Below are 17,195 nucleotides of genomic sequence, written 5' to 3'. Positions count from 1 at the left end.
GAACTGTAGGAGTGAGCTGGGGTGAACTGTAGGAGTGAGCTTGGGTGGAATGTAGGAATAGGAATGAGCTGGGGTGAACTGTAGGAGTGAACTGGGGTGAACTGTAGGAGTGAGCTGGGGTGAACTGTAGGAGTGAGCTGGGGTGAACTGTAGGAATGAGCTGGGGTGAACTGTAGGAGTGAACTGGGGTGAACTGTAGGAGTGAGCTGGGGTGAACTGTAGGAGTGAGCTTGGGTGAACTGTAGGAGTGAGCTGGGGTAAACTGTAGGAGGAATGGACGGGGTCTAAACAATAGGGTAAATGAGGAAGTCAAATGGGAGAAGTGGTGGGAAAGGATTTGGAAGAGAAGGGTTCGAATGGTCAGGGTACGATGTATATGGACATCACCCCAGGATATCACTGAGGTCATCTTAATCTCCACTAGTTTTCTGACCTCTCGTCTTTACGTGTATAAGGTTCTTCCGGTGCAATGTTTTGTCGTCATCCTTTTCTGAGCTTGCGCTTTGTGTACACATTTTGAAAGCCTCCACCGACTATTGTTTCGAAAAAAAAACTAAGCCTCATTTAAGACAGTTCAAAATTGATGGATGCAAGTAATTGTTATTATAACTTCAACCGCCTTTTAAAGCAGATTTGTTTACCTTAGAATGGTATATGATATAAAGATATATGTATCCATTAAAGGAGTTTTCTTTGTTAAGGAATATACGTCCTCACAACAACTAAAGTAACGATGGTCTATTGTCCATGGTGACAGAACCACTGGCGAGGTAACAATGGTCTATTGTCTACAGTGGTAGAACCACTGACGAAGTAACAATGATATATTGTTATTGACAATAAAATCACGTTACAGATTGGAACATCCGTCAAATGCTTCGTTCCTTAGAGCATTAAATACAAAAGTTAAATTGTCTCAAAATCATATTTCCGGAACAGGCCCGCTTAATTGCTCTCATGTCATCTGTCAGTAAAACTCAATGGCGGCCAAAATAAATATGCTAAGTCTCCGGAATGTTTGACTCAGCAATACATTTGAACTTGTTATTGAACATCCAAACAGTCCTTGGGAAATCTGTTATGTGTTCGTGTCTTGGGCCGAAACATGTTCAAATGTTCGTATTTTCTGTTTTTAGTTTTAGCTAAACCTTAAAGAGTTAGTAACAATGATCTGCTATCCATTTATCAGTATAATGTGACGAGGAGGTATGCATGCGACAATGTCAAGCGTATGGCATTTCAGTGTGACCGCACTATAAAATAGCCCCTTTGTGGTCTATTTTATCTGTTAATACCATCTAACCATAGCTGAACTATTCCTGCAACTGCTACTTATTATTTATAATCCTAAGGAGTTACCCATCGATTTTATGTTCATGTACAAAGAACATAGTACGCACATTCATTCTTAAAACAATTTAGGGTTATTGCCCTTTGTTGAACTCTTTATTTACTGTATGCTCGGAAAACCTTTTGGAATTCACAGGGCCCTCATGTTTAACGGTGTTTTTATCGCAGCCAATCGCCGTGTAAGTTATTAGTTGTTATCTGTTTGATATATTGTATAATTTAACAATTTGATGCAGTATTATAATGATATATAGACAATCGAGATGTCTTTGTAGGGCTTTGTAATGCAGTTATTTTCGCTTTCGTTTCTCCGTTCGTGGAAACTTAGCAGGCTAACTCTATACGTACAATACATGTATTTACTTTGACGTTTCATAGGAAGTTTTAAGTTTGAGAATATACACCGGAATCATCCTCTTTGCAGTTTTTCACCGCATACGTGCCAAACACGTTATATCTGTCGGTATGTACTGCCATAAGATGCTGAGATGTACTCGTACCATCCGATAGGTGTCGTTTCGGCTGGTAAGAAATGAATTATATCCTTTTTGTTGATGTTCGGTTGATTTGTGACGATATATTTCATTGCATTTGTGACGATATATTTTATTGCCTTAGTGAAAAATGTAACCTGTTTTCTATGGAGGGTTAAAAGGGACATAAGTCAAACATAATATTTTCATTCTTTTTTCTTACTTTTTTTTACTTTTCTAATTGCAACTTCTCATTATTCGTCATTACTGATTTATTTCTCACAATTTTAATGCTTCATTTTACGTTATTACTTTTTTTAATTCAAAACTCTTTATTTTAACATTTTATCTTCAATTTTGCATTTTGTCTTTTTTTCTTTTCTTTTTTTTACTGTTGTTTAGATTTTATATTTAAACTTTAAAGTTTGAAATAAAACTGTATTGTTCTCCAATTTTACAACTTGTAAAATAACTATTATTGCTAAAACATGTTACATGAAAGATGAAAACTAAAAATGAAGAGAGAAAGAAAGGGGGAAAAGTAAGAAATAGAAAGTTAGAATTGTGTCCCAAAAAACCCTTACGCATTTTTCATCTTCATTCTATCGCCAGAGGGTGCTCAAATCAATCGCTTCGGAAGTAGGCCTAAGGATTACTCCCTACAGCAGCCATGGCAACAGTGACTCTCAAATTCCTACCAATGCCCGACTGAAACACTTCATCATTGTTTGGATTAAGCTTTGGCCCTAAATTATATACTCACTGCTTTTTATCCTTAATATTCGAAATGATATCAATATTATATCCTCAGATGATAAAATCCTGGTTAAAAAAAGTGTTTACGACACCGAGCCCGTTTTTTCGTGTCTGCTCCGGTTGAATGGCACAGGCAGTAGTCTAGGCCAAGAGCTCGAAGTACTAGACTGGTTTTCGTAGTTCATACAGCAATCAAATTAAAATCTAGATGGTCATTCTCACTATGTTATGAGCAACGTGTGATAATGACCATTTAGATTTTAATTAACGTTAGATTGATCATACAGCGCTCGTACTGCCAGTTCCAAGACTTCGGATATCAACCGATGATATTGCCGAAAATTGATTCAATATATTAATAATCATTTCGGGACTTTCCCCATAGTTCAAAGTCAGTATCAAGCGTCTTTGTCAGTGGTCCGTGTCAAGCAAATTGTGAGATTGTCTATTTTTTTTATTCGAAAACTTCTTCAGTAGTGTTGGGAATCACTAATAAGTTCATTATCAATCATCATCACATATCGATAATTGATCGATCATGAATATAACTTTAGGGAAATATCTTATTACTCATGTAATTTAATATCAAGAACAGGTGAACGAGTTATCTCCCTTTTTCTATCACAGATGAAAATTAAGTAATTAGCAAGTTTTAAATTATTTATGTGAATTTGACCAATAATTCATGTAAAGGAAGCTTAATAATGCATAATAAATCATATTTTTATTTTTAAATAACTTTTTCAACCTTTTATCAGGTAGCAGTGTACACCAGTTTGCCCTGGAGTTTCTGAAAATTAAGTGGCAAATTATCTCTTACTTTTATATATATTTGCTTTGTTATTTGTTAGCTTTGTTTATCACCCTTTGAATAGCCAGCTGAGTCAGTTTGAGGCAGGGTCTCCTTGTAGTAATTAGTGACTACCTCTGAACAACATGCAGGAGACCTGTCTGTCCACAAGCCATCCAGGAAATGGAGCTTACCAAGCAAAATAAATAATATTTTCTTTTCAAATAAATGATTTAAACTTCTTGTAAGGTAGCAGTGTAGACCAGTTTGCAAAGATTCTAAAAAATAAGTAGCATCTTTAAGTCTGAGGCTGGGTCTCCTTGTAGTAGTTGGTGACTACCTGACTGAACAACATACAAGAGGCCCATTGCATGCCATCCAGAACAAAAAGGGTAAAGTGGTCTTGTCCAAAGACATAACCATGACAGCACATACCGGACTGATTGTCAGCTTCCATTTTTTCTGCAGGATAACTGTTCAAACTATACTTCTTCTATATATATAATACTAATATACTTGGTGTATTTGGTTTAACGTCCTATTAACTGCTAAGTTCATTTAAGGACGTGTCAGGTTTAGAGGTGGAGGAAAGCCGGAGTACCAGGAGAAACACTACCGGCCTACGGTCAGTACCATGGCAAGTTAACTTCCAACGTAGGTTTCGAACTAGCAACCCAGAGGTGGATAGCTAGTGATATTAAGTGTCATGACACCTTAACCACTCGGCCACCGTGGCCCCTCAATAATAAATAATTAACTATCTTACAGTGGCAATAGTACCAAAGAAGTGAAAATTGTGGAAAATTTGTTTCTTAATATCTAAATGGCTTGAAATTGAGAGAGTACTTCTACAAAATGAAATGAAAACCATATTTTATGCAGTCTCAAAAACATTTTAATGAATTTTTTTTTTAAGTAGAACATAAGAGGATAATTACTTGCGGTCAAAGGCCTGCAATTTCAGTACCTGTTTAAAACTTGTTAATTTTTATTTGTTACAGTTGCAATTGTAAAAGATGTGAAAATAAAAGAAAATGGTGTTATCCCAATATCAAAATAGTTTGATATTGAGAAAATAGTTCTACAATATGAAATTAAAACCAGTTTTATGTAGTTTCAAAATCCTGAATTTGTTTCTTCAGTAGAATATAGAGGGAAATTAACTGCAGTCTTTGGCCAACAATTTGTAACACCCTTCCTAATGTAAATGTTTGCATATGGTGGTGTTGGCCTAAAAAAAAGAAACATATAAACTATTTACATGTACACTAGTCCTACTGTAGTGTTACTGTATTTCACCTGTGTGGAGATGACATTATGAAGAAGACTATCTTGTAGAATGGTTATCATTAAATCCTGGTCATTGTTTGAATTTGTCAAATAATTTTCTATAATACCTTTATATAAGTAAAGTTTAAATTCAAAAGATAAAAAAAAAACTAATTTGTTCCCCAACATTGAATTTAACATAGTGCAACACAGTAAATACATTATAGTTCCAAAAACTTAAGTATAAATTTGTCAGAATTGGTGTCTTGCACATTGTTTTCTTTGGTATATGTAAGCGAAAGGTTGAAATATGTCGGAATGATATTTAAAGCAAAGATATTTCAAAATTTACCACTTGCTACCTATGTGCAGATGAAATTTTGGGAGAAAAACTATTTTGTAAAATAGTGATAACAAAATATTAGCAATTCTTTAATTTTGACAAGTAGTTTTCTATTATACCTTTTGTGATAAGTTGAAACTGATTACAAATTCAAAAGACAAAACTACAACATGGTTCCACACCCTAAATTAGTTAATTAACTTATGTGATATAACAATCAACATAATTTTAGTAAAATTTTCTCAGAACAGGTTTCTCGCACATGGTTTTCTTTGGCACATGTAACCAAAGGGTTGAAATATGTTGATATGGAATTGATAATAAAGCAACTTATAGATATTTGAAAATTTACTACTTCATGAAATTTCAAAGTAAACTATTTTGTAAAATTATGATAGCTAAAACCTGGTAACTCTTTGATTTTGTCAAATAATTTTCTATCTGATAATTTTTTGTAATAAATTGAAATTGATTTAATTTTAAAAGAAAAAAAAAATGCATGACATCTTTCTATACACCCAAAGCAACAGAATTTTTCCTAATGCAACATAGTAGACTATATATCTAATTGACAATATTTTAGCTTAAAATTTGTCAGAACAGCTTTCTTGCATATTGCTTTCTTTGGTGCATAAAAGTGAAGGGTTTAAATATATTTGAAAACTTATTTCATTTATTAATCAATGCAACAGATGATATAATTTGACACTGTCAAAATTTAAAGCATTTTAAAATTAGAACATATCTAGTATTTCATTAAGAATTTGAGAAAAAAACTTCTATTAATGAAAAAGAATTATTTAATATACTGCTAGTGTGTACTGAAGTACATGTACAGTATACGTAGTTCCTTGAAAGTTCGTGTCATCGTACTTAGCTAATGTGTACGAGATATGATTCTCGAAATGTCGTTGCTCGACAACATAAATATCAGCTGATCAAGACATCAAAGCATAAACTAACGACACAGCAATTTCATTAAACAAACAAAACAATAAAGACATTTTAAAAATATTACATATTTAAACGTCGCCTGTCTCTAAAACGTGAATGAACACGTAACATTTACACTAGACCTAGGAAACCTACTGGAAACCTACGACTCCATAAGAGATTAGATTTGTTATCGAAAAGATGAACGTTGGTCTAGCTGATTGACCCACTTCCGTCACAAAAGTTGAGCGATGTCGTAAAACGACACGGAAAAATCGTCAAAAAGAAACATTTTATGGGTACACAAACGGTGTCTCAATACTAATAATTACATATCTAATAAGCACAATGCCTAGGATTTAACCGTTTTGATAAAATCATAATATGAAGTTACCAGTCGGTGGTTGTTGGGGAGCGCCCCGTGATTATATATTTATGTTTAGATTTTACTGCCCCCTGGTGTTAGAATAGTTGGAAAAAATGCATCAAGGGTTTTTTGGGACATAATTCTGAAACACTTACATTGTTGTTGTGAAACAAAATATACTTAAATAACCAAATAGGAAAAGAAGAAAATGCGATATTAAACCACTAAATTTGAAAACCATAAAACTATCAAGCAGAAACTGAAAAAATGACATATTAAATCAAAGTTTTTGGTCACAAAATAGAAATAGCCGCCTAATATCTAAAATTGTTAAACACAATTTTACTTAGTTTATAGCATCAGTCTTCAGCAATAGGAATATGAAACAAAGAAACACAAACTATCTAACGCTGAATAAAAGAAATTAATATCAACACTTATCACGATGTAAAAATAAAGAAATGAAAAAATAAAAGATAAAGGAACAATAATCAAAACAATACGTTAAATGGTTAAACAAACAAGAAAAGTTAAACATTTAATTATGTCCCTTTTAACCCTCCATAGTTTTCTAGCAAAATATTACAAGGTTTCACCGAGTTTCACGTAAGTATTCTGTCACTCAAAATATGTTCTCAATATTAAAACTTCAAAATGGTAAACAATGTCATCTGATGCATATGGCGGCCGTCTTTTAGAAAAGATCACTGTACTTTGTGATACGGGCATTAGTTGATCACGCCAGAGTTCGGTGACATGATACCTTGTGATTGTATACATTGGTGAACAACGTCATCTTTATATTTAATTTCTCACCATAGAGAAAAATAACATTTCAAATAATAAATAGTATGCTTGAATCTAAACAGTATATGAATACACATAAAGAAGGGAAAATAAAAAACCAATATTAGACCCAATGTCTTGTTTACCTAAATTATATTACCTCAACGGTGAACTATTTATAGAATTTCAGTTATGTATATTGGTTACGTTTGTTTATGGAATAATATACATATCGGGGACACAGACGTCAATTCAATGACAACTTCATTTAAAGCTTCTTTTATTTCAGAACTTGTTCCAGAGAAGACTTATCAGAGCATTTCGATACAACTACTGGTGTGTGCCTAAGTATGAGTGAGGGGTCACGGTAGTATCTGTATCTTCTAATGTGTTACGTTCATGTGTAACATTATCCGCAAACATCGATGTATTAGACAACCTTTAAAACGGGCGTCTCCTTCTGAATGCCACTTCCCCAGGCCATGTTATTGTACATCGCTGCTACTTCCCCAGGCCATGTTATTGTACATCGCTGCTATCGACGTCGTCGTAATGAAGTATCAATAAGACATTTCTGTATTCGTCGCTGTCATCGACGTCGTGGTAATGAAGTATCAATAAGACATTTCTGTATTCGTCGCTGTCATCGACGTCGTCGTAATGAAGTATCAATAAGACATTTCTGTATTCGTCGCTGTCATCGACGTCGTCGTAATGAAGTATCAATAAGACATTTCTGTATTCGTCGCTGTCATCGACGTCGTGGTAATGAAGTATCAATAAGACATTTCTGTATTCGTCGCTGTCATCGACGTCGTCGTAATGAAGTATCAATAAGACATTTCTGTATTCGTCGCTGTCATCGACGTCGTGGCAATGAAGTATCAATAAGACATTTCTGTATTCGTCGCTGTCATCGACGTCGTCGTAATGAAGTATCAATAAGACATTTCTGTATTCGTCGCTGTCATCGACGTCGTGGTAATTAAGTATCAATACGACATTTCTGTATTCGTCGCTGCTATCGACGTCGTGGTAAATAAGTATCAATAAGACATTTCTGTATTCGTCGCTGCTATCGACGTCGTGGTAATGAAGTATCAATAAGACATTTCTGTATTCGTCGCTGTCATCGACGTCGTGGTAATGAAGTATCAATAAGACATTTCTGTATTCGTCGCTGCTATCGACGTCGTGGTAAATAAGTATCAATAAGACATTTCTGTATTCGTCGCTGCTATCGACGTCGTGGTAATGAAGTATCAATAAGACATTTCTGTATTCGTCGCTGTCATCGACGTCGTGGTAATTAAGTATCAATAAGACATTTCTGTATTCGTCGCTGCTATCTACGTCGTGGTAAATAAGTATCAATAAGACATTTCTGTATTCGTCGCTGCTATCGACGTCGTGGCAATGAAGTATCAATAAGACATTTCTGTATTCGTCGCTGCTATCGACGTCGTGGTAATGAAGTATCAATAAGACATTTCTGTATTCGTCGCTGTCATCGACGTCGTGGTAATTAAGTATCAATAAGACATTTCTGTATTCGTCGCTGTCATCGCCGTCGTGGTAAATAAGTATCAATAAGACATTTCTGTATTCGTCGCTGCTATCGACGTCGTGGCAATGAAGTATCAATAAGACATTTCTGTATTCGTCGCTGTCATCGACGTCGTGGTAAATAAGTATCAATAAGACATTTCTGTATTCGTCGCTGCTATCGACGTCGTGGTAATTAAGTATCAATAAGACATTTCTGTATTCGTCGCTGTCATCGACGTCGTGGAAATGAAGTATCAATAAGACATTTCTGTATTCGTCGCTGCTATCGACGTCGTGGTAATTAAGTATCAATAAGACATTTCTGTATTCGTCGCTGCTATCGACGTCGTGGTAAATAAGTATCAATAAGACATTTCTGTATTCGTCGCTGCTATCGACGTCGTGGCAATGAAGTATCAATAAGACATTTCTTGTAAAGTCAACAGAACCAACATATTCGTTATTCCATTGTTTTTTACTACAGTCTGTTCGTTATTACTGATATACATTGTATTGACGATGTCCACCTTACATTGTAATTGACGATGTCCACCTTACTTTGTAGTTGACGATGTCCACCTTACATTGTAATTGACGATGTATACCTTACATTGTAGTTGACGATGTCCACCTTGACCATGTCCTGCTGCCCTGTCTATCTAGGACCTCACGTGCGACACGCGGCTACTACCACATACAATGCTATACTCTATAGAATTACAATAACGATGTATAATACCCTATTGTACCATTGTTAAAAAAGTGTGTCGTTGTTTTACTTTACAATATTTTACTGTTATAATATTTTTTTTAATTGTTTCTCTGTTCATATTGCTAAATGTCACGATATAGCTAAATATACTACTTAGAATATAGAATATCAAACCATTTACATTGGTATATGAGAAAGTGAATTGCAAATTTGAAAAGGAGATTAGTATCTTAATTATCACCAAATTTTACAGATATCCATGGAACGGATGAAGGCCACACATCCATGTACAGGGCGGAGGTCACACATCTATGTACAGGTCGGAGGTCACACATCTATGTACAGGTCGGAGGTCACACATCTATGTACAGGTCGGAGGTTACACATCTATGTACAGGGCGGAGGCCACACATCTATGTACAGGTCGGAGGTCACACATCTATGTACAGGTCGGAGGTCATACATCTATGTACAGGTCAGAGGTCACACATCTATGTACAGGTCGGAGGTCACACATCTATGTACCGGGCGGAGGTCACACATCCATGTACAAGGCGGAGATCACACATCCATGTACAGGGCGGATATCACACATATATGTACAGGGCGGATATCACACATATATGTACAGGTCGGAGGTCACACATCTATGTACCGGGCGGAGGCCACACATCTATGTACAGGGCGGAGACCACACATCTATGTACAGGGCGAATATCACACATATATGTACAGGGCGGATATCACACATATATGTACAGGGCGGAGGCCACACATCTATGTACAGGGCGGAGATCACACGTCTATGTACCGGACGGAGGACACACATATATGTACAGGGCGGAGGCCACACATCTATGTACAGGGCGGATATCACGCATATATGTACAGGGCGGAGGCCACACATCTATGTACAGGGCGGAGATCACACGTCTATGTACCGGACGGAGGACACACATATATGTACAGGGCGGAGGCCACACATCTATGTACAGGGCGGAGATCACACGTCTATGTACCGGACGGAGGTCACACGTCTATGTACCGGACGGAGATCACACATCTATGCACAGGGCGGAGGTCACACGTCTATGTACAGGGCGGAGGTCACACATCTATGTACAGGGCGGAGGCCACACATTCATGTGCAAGGCGATGGTCACACATCCATGTACCGGGCGGAGGTCACACGTTTATGTACCGGGCGGAGGTCACACGTCTATGTACAGGGCGGAGGTCACACATCCATGTATAGGGCGGAGGCCACACGTCCATGTACCGGGCGGAGGTCACACGTCTATGTACCGGGCGGAGGTCACACATCCATGTACCGGGCGGAGGTCACACGTTTATGTACAGGGCGGAGGTCACACATCCATGCACCGGGCGGAGGTCACACGTCTATGTACAGGGCGGAGGTCACACATCCGTGTACCGGACGGAGATCACACATCCATGTACCGGACGGAGGTCACACGTCTATGTACAGGGCGGAGGCCACACGACCATGTACCGGGCGGAGGCCACACGTCCATGTACCGGGCGGAGGACACACATCTATGTATATGGCGGAGGACACACATCTATGTAACGGGCGGAGGTCACACATCCATGTACCGGACGGAGATCACACATCTATGTACCGGGCGGAGGTCACACGTCCATGTACCGGACGGAGGTCACACGTCTATGTACCGGACGGAGGCCACACGACCATGTACAAGGCGGAGGACACACATCTATGTAACGGGCGGAGATCACACATCCATGTACCGGACGGAGATCACACATCTATGTACAGGGCGGAGGTCACACGTCCATGTACCGGACGGAGGTCACACGTCTATGTACCGGACGGAGGCCACACGACCATGTACAAGGCGGAGGCCACACATCTATGCACCGGGCGGAGGCCACACATCCATGTAACGGGCGGAGGTCACACATCTTTGTACAGGGCGAAGGTCACACATCCATGTATAGGGCGGAGGCCACACGTCCATGTACCGGGCGGAGGTCATACATCTATGTAACGGGCGGAGGTCACACATCCATGTACAAGGCGAAGGTCACACATCCATGTATAGGGCGGAGGCCACACGTCCATGTACAAGGCGAAGGTCATACATCTATGTAACGGGCGGAGGTCACACATCCATGTACAAGGCGAAGGTCACACATCCATGTATAGGGCGGAGGCCACACGTCCATGTACCGGGCGGAGGTCATACATTTATGTACAGGGCGGAGGCCACACATCTATGTACAGGGCGGAGGCCACACATCTATGTATAGGGCGGAGGTCACACGTCTATGTACAGGGCGGAGGCCACACATCCATGTACAGGGCGGAGGTCACACGTCTATGTACAGGGCGGAGGCCACACATCTATGTACAGGGCGGAGGCCACACATGCGTGTATAGGGCGGAGATCACGTTGAGGATGAGAGAAGATAGAGTGTGGATGAGAAAGGATTGAGTGAACGATTACCAATGCAATTAAAAATACCATGTCAACTCATTTGATACACCACGGGCTAAGTGGCGGTACACAGCTAATGGAGTGCCTCTAAATTTTATCTTTTAACAGTATAAAAGAAACACTTAAGCGTGGGAAAATTGTTTGGATTTACTTTTGGACTCAGTGGTGCGTGAATCTTTATAAGTCACAGTACCAGGTCTTAAATCATCTTGTTGGGTTTGAACAGTCGAGCGGAAGAAAGGCCAGGATCGATTTTTCGGATGGAATATTGTATGAAAACTTGTCGGGTGTAATCTGAAAACTTGTCGGGTGTAATCAGAAAACTTGTCGGGTGTAATATTGTTTGTAAAACTGTGTAACTAACAGGTGGAATGAAATTTCAAAATGTGTTGAATTTCCGTTCAAAATATTTTGAACGAATGAATCGCTAATTATTGAAGAGATATCTTAAACGAATCACGCATGTACAGGGTACTGGATACCATGATACACTGTACTGTAATCCTATAATACACCTGTACAGTGTACTGTAGACCTATAATATACCTGTACAGTGTACTGTATACCTATAATACATCTGTACAGTGTAGTGTAGACCTATAATACACCTGTACAGTGTACTGTATATCTATAATACATCTGTACAGTGTACTGTAGACCTATAATACATCTCTACAGTGTACTGTAGACCTATAATACACCTGTACAGTGTACTGTATATCTATAATAAATCTGTACAGTGTGCTGTATATCTATAATACACCTGTACAGTGTACTGTAGACCTATAATACATCTGTACAGCGTACTGTAGACCTATAATACATCTGTACAGTGTACCATAGACCTATAATACACCTGTACAGTGTACTGTATACCTATAATACACCTGTACAGTGTACTGTAGACCTATAATACATCTGTACAGTGTACTTTATACCTATAATACATCTGTACAGTGTACTGTAGACCTATAATACATCTGTACAGTGTACTGTATATATATAATACATCTGTACAGTGTACTGTAGACCTATAATACAACTGTACAGTGTACTGTATATCTATAATACACCTGTACAGTGTACTGTAGACCTATAATATACCTGTACAGTGTACTGTAGACCTATAATACATCTATACAGTGTACTGTATACCTATAATACACCTGTACACTGTATTGTATACCTATAATACACCTGTGCAGTGTACTGTATATCTATAATACATCTGTACAGTGTACTGTAGACCTATAATACATCTGTACAGTGTACTTTATACCTATAATACATCTGTACAGTGTACTGTAGACCTATAATACATCTGTACAGTGTACTGTAGACCTATAATACATCTGTACAGTGTACTGTATATATATAATACACATGTACAGTGTACTGTATACCTATAATACACCTGTACAGTGTACTGTATACCTATAATACACTGGTACAGTGTACGGTAGGCTGTAATACACCTGTACAGTGTACTGTAGACCTATAATACATCTGTACAGTGTACTGTATATCTATAATACACCTGTACAGTGTACTGCAGACCTATAATACATCTGTACAGTGTACTGTATACCTATAATACACTGGTACAGTGTACTGTAGACCTATAATACACCTGTACAGTGTACGGTAGACCTATAATACACATGTACAGTGTACGGTAGACTGTAATACACCTGTACAGTGTACTGTAGACTGTAATACACCTGTACAGTGTACTGTAGATCTATAATACACCTGTACAATGTACTGTATACCTATAATATACATGTACAGTGTACTGTATACCTATAATACATCTGTACAGTGTACTGTATACCAATAATATACCTGTACAGTGTACTGTATACCTATAATACACCTGTACAGTGTACTGTATACCTATAATACATCTGTACAGTGTACTGTATACCAATAATATACCTGTACAGTGTACTGTATACCTATAATACACCTGTACAGTGTACTGTAGACCTATAATACACATGTACATTGTACTGTATACCTATAATACATCTGTACAGTGTAGTGTAGACCTATAATACACCTGTACAGTGTACTGTATATCTATAATACATCTGTACAGTGTACTGTAGACCTATAATACATCTCTACAGTGTACTGTAGACCTATAATACACCTGTACAGTGTACTGTATATCTATAATACATCTGTACAGTGTACTGTATATCTATAATACACCTGTACAGTGTACTGTAGACCTATAATACACCTGTACAGTGTACTGTATACCTATAATACACATGTACATTGTACTGTAGACCTATAATACATCTGTACAGTGTACTGTAGACCTATAATACATCTGTACAGTGTACTGTATACCTATAATACACCTGTACAGTGTACTGTATACCTATAATACACCTGTACAGTGTACTGTAGACCTATAATACACCTGTACAGTGTACTGTATACCTATAATATACCTGTACAGTGTACTGTAGACCTATAATACATCTGTACATTGTACTGTAGACCTATAATATACCTGTACAGTGTACTGTAGACCTATAATACACCTGTACAGTGTACTGTAGACCTATAATACACATGTACAGTATACCTATAATACACATGTACAGTGTACTGTATACCTATAATACACCTGTACAGTGTACTGTAGACTGTAATACACCTGTACAGTGTACTGTAGACTGTAATACATCTGCCTTGCGATTATAGGATAAGATTCACAGTTATTTTTTTATTTGTATTTTTATTTTAAACGGTTTGAACCCAACCGGAAAAATACAGTGATTTGATAAATACGTTTTCAAAATGTAGTGACATTTGTCAAATGGACATTAAGCATTGCGCGCGCATGAGTGTGCCGGACATCAAGCTAAAAACTTGGCAAGTAATTAACATTCCGTCTGAAAAAAAATCTAATTAAATCCATGAGGGATTTAATCAACTTTGCTCAACAGACGTTAGTCAGAACACATAAACAAGATGATTTAATCAGATTTGATATTAAAACATTGGTTTTAAAAGGCGTCATTAAGATAGCAATGTGCTGTCAATCTACATATAGTATATATTGTTAAGTCATATAAGCATAAAGACATGTGTGTTTTAATCCGCAGAGTCTTGTGCTAAACCGACCACAACATAAGCACAGGTTACAATAGATTCAAACCATGCATTTAAATCATTTCCACTCGGAGACAATCCGATTTTAAATGATAGACGCATTTTCACTCGGAGACAATCCGATTTTTTCAAAATGTATAATTAACTGAAAAAATACAAATTACAAGAAAAGCAATGAGGATACACACGCCCGTCACATGAGGATACACAGGCCCGTCACATGAGGATACACACGCCCGTCACATGAGGATGCACAGTCCCGTCACATGAGGATCCACACGCCCGTCACATGAGGATACACAGGCCCGTCACATGAGGATGCACAGGCCCGTCACATGAGGATACACACGCCCGTCACATGAGGATACACACGCCCGTCACATGAGGATACACACGCCCGTCACATGAGGATACACACGCCCGTCACATGAGGGTGCACACGCCCGTCACATGAGGATACACACGCCCGTCACATGAGGATGCACACGCCCGTCACATGAGGATGCACAGGCCCGTCACATGAGGATGCACAGGCCCGTCACATGAGGATGCACACGCCCGTCACATGAGGATGCACAGGCCCGTCACATGAGGATGCACACGCCCGTCACATGAGGATGCACACGCCCGTCACATGAGAATACACACGCCCGTCACACGAGGATACACAGGTCTGTCACATGAGGATACACACGCCCGTCACATGAGGATACACACGCCCGTCACATGAGGATGCACAGTCCCGTCACATGAGGATCCACACGCCCGTCACATGAGGATACACACGCCCGTCACATGAGGATACACACGCCCGTCACATGAGGATACACACGCCCGTCACATGAGGATACACACGCCCGTCACATGATGATACACACGCCCGTCACATGAGGATACACACGCCCGTCACATGAGGATACACACGCCCGTCACATGAGGATACACACGCCCGTCACATGAGGATACACACGCCCGTCACATGAGGATACACAGGCCCGTCACATGAGGATACACAGGCCCGTCACAGGGGTATAACCGGTCGTCACATGAGGATACACACGCCCGTCACATGAGGATACACACGCCCGTCACATGAGGATACACACGCCCGTCACATGAGGATACACACGCCCGTCACATGAGGATACACACGCCCGTCACAGGGGTATACCCGGTCGTCACATGGGGTATACACGCTAGTCACATTGGGGTATACACACTCGTCACATTGGGGTATACACACTCTTCACATTGGGGTATACACACTCGTCACATGGGGTATACACGCCCGTCACATGGGGGTATACACGCTCGTCACATTGGGGTATACACACTCGTTACATGGGGGTATACACACTCGTCACATTGGGGTATACACGCCCGTCACATGGGGGTATACACGCTCGTCACATTGGGGTATACATGCTAGTCACATTGGGGTATACACACTCGTTACATGGGGGTATACACACTCTTCACATTGGGGTATACACACTCTTCACATGGGGTATACACACTAGTCACATGGGGTATACACACTCGTCATATGGGGGTATACACGCTCGTCACATGGGGGTATACACACTCATCACATTGGGGTATACACACTCTTCACATGGGGAATACACACTCGTTACATGGGGTATACACACTCTTCACATTGGAGTATACACACTCTTCACATGGGGGTATACACACTCTTCACATGGGGTATACACACTAGTCACATGGGGTATACACACTCTTCACATGGGGGTATACACACTCTTCACATGGGGGTATACACACTCTTCACATGGGGTATACACACTAGTCACATGGGGTATACACACTCTTCACATGGGGGTATACACACTCATCACATGGGGGTATACACACTCGTCACATTGGGGTATACACACTCTTCACATTGGGGTATACACACTCTTCACATGGGGTATACACACTCGTTACATGGGGTATACACACTCTTCACATTGGAGTATACACACTCTTCACATGGGGGTATACACACTCTTCACATGGGAGTATACACACTCTTCACATTGGGGTATACACACTCATCACATGGGGGTATACACACTCGTCACATTGGGGTATACACACTCTTCACATTGGGGTATACACACTCTTCACATTGGGGTATACACACTCTTCACATGGGGTATACACACTCGTTACATGGGGTATACACACTCATCACATGGGGGTATACACACTCATCACATGGGGGTATACACACTCGTCACATTG

The 17,195-nt window shown here is 39.3% G+C and overlaps 1 protein-coding gene and 1 long non-coding RNA gene across 2 annotated transcripts in view; one reads left to right on the top strand and one right to left on the bottom strand.

The window, feature by feature from the left end:
* The window catches only part of LOC117342402, a 91,126-nt gene that overhangs the window by 66,755 nt on the left and 7,176 nt on the right, over positions 1 to 17,195 (bottom strand). The window lies entirely within an intron of this gene.
* On the top strand, positions 1,450 to 7,539 carry LOC117342410. Its single transcript, XR_004535857.1, has 3 exons — positions 1,450 to 1,529; positions 1,775 to 1,875; positions 7,357 to 7,539. It is a non-coding gene; the product is annotated as an uncharacterized LOC117342410 (long non-coding RNA).

The sequence above is a fragment of the Pecten maximus genome, chromosome 14, assembly GCF_902652985.1.
Source record: "Pecten maximus chromosome 14, xPecMax1.1, whole genome shotgun sequence".
NCBI lineage: Eukaryota > Metazoa > Mollusca > Bivalvia > Pectinida > Pectinidae > Pecten > Pecten maximus.
Note: the sequence above shows the minus strand (reverse complement) of the source record. Positions and strands in the feature narration are given on the sequence as shown.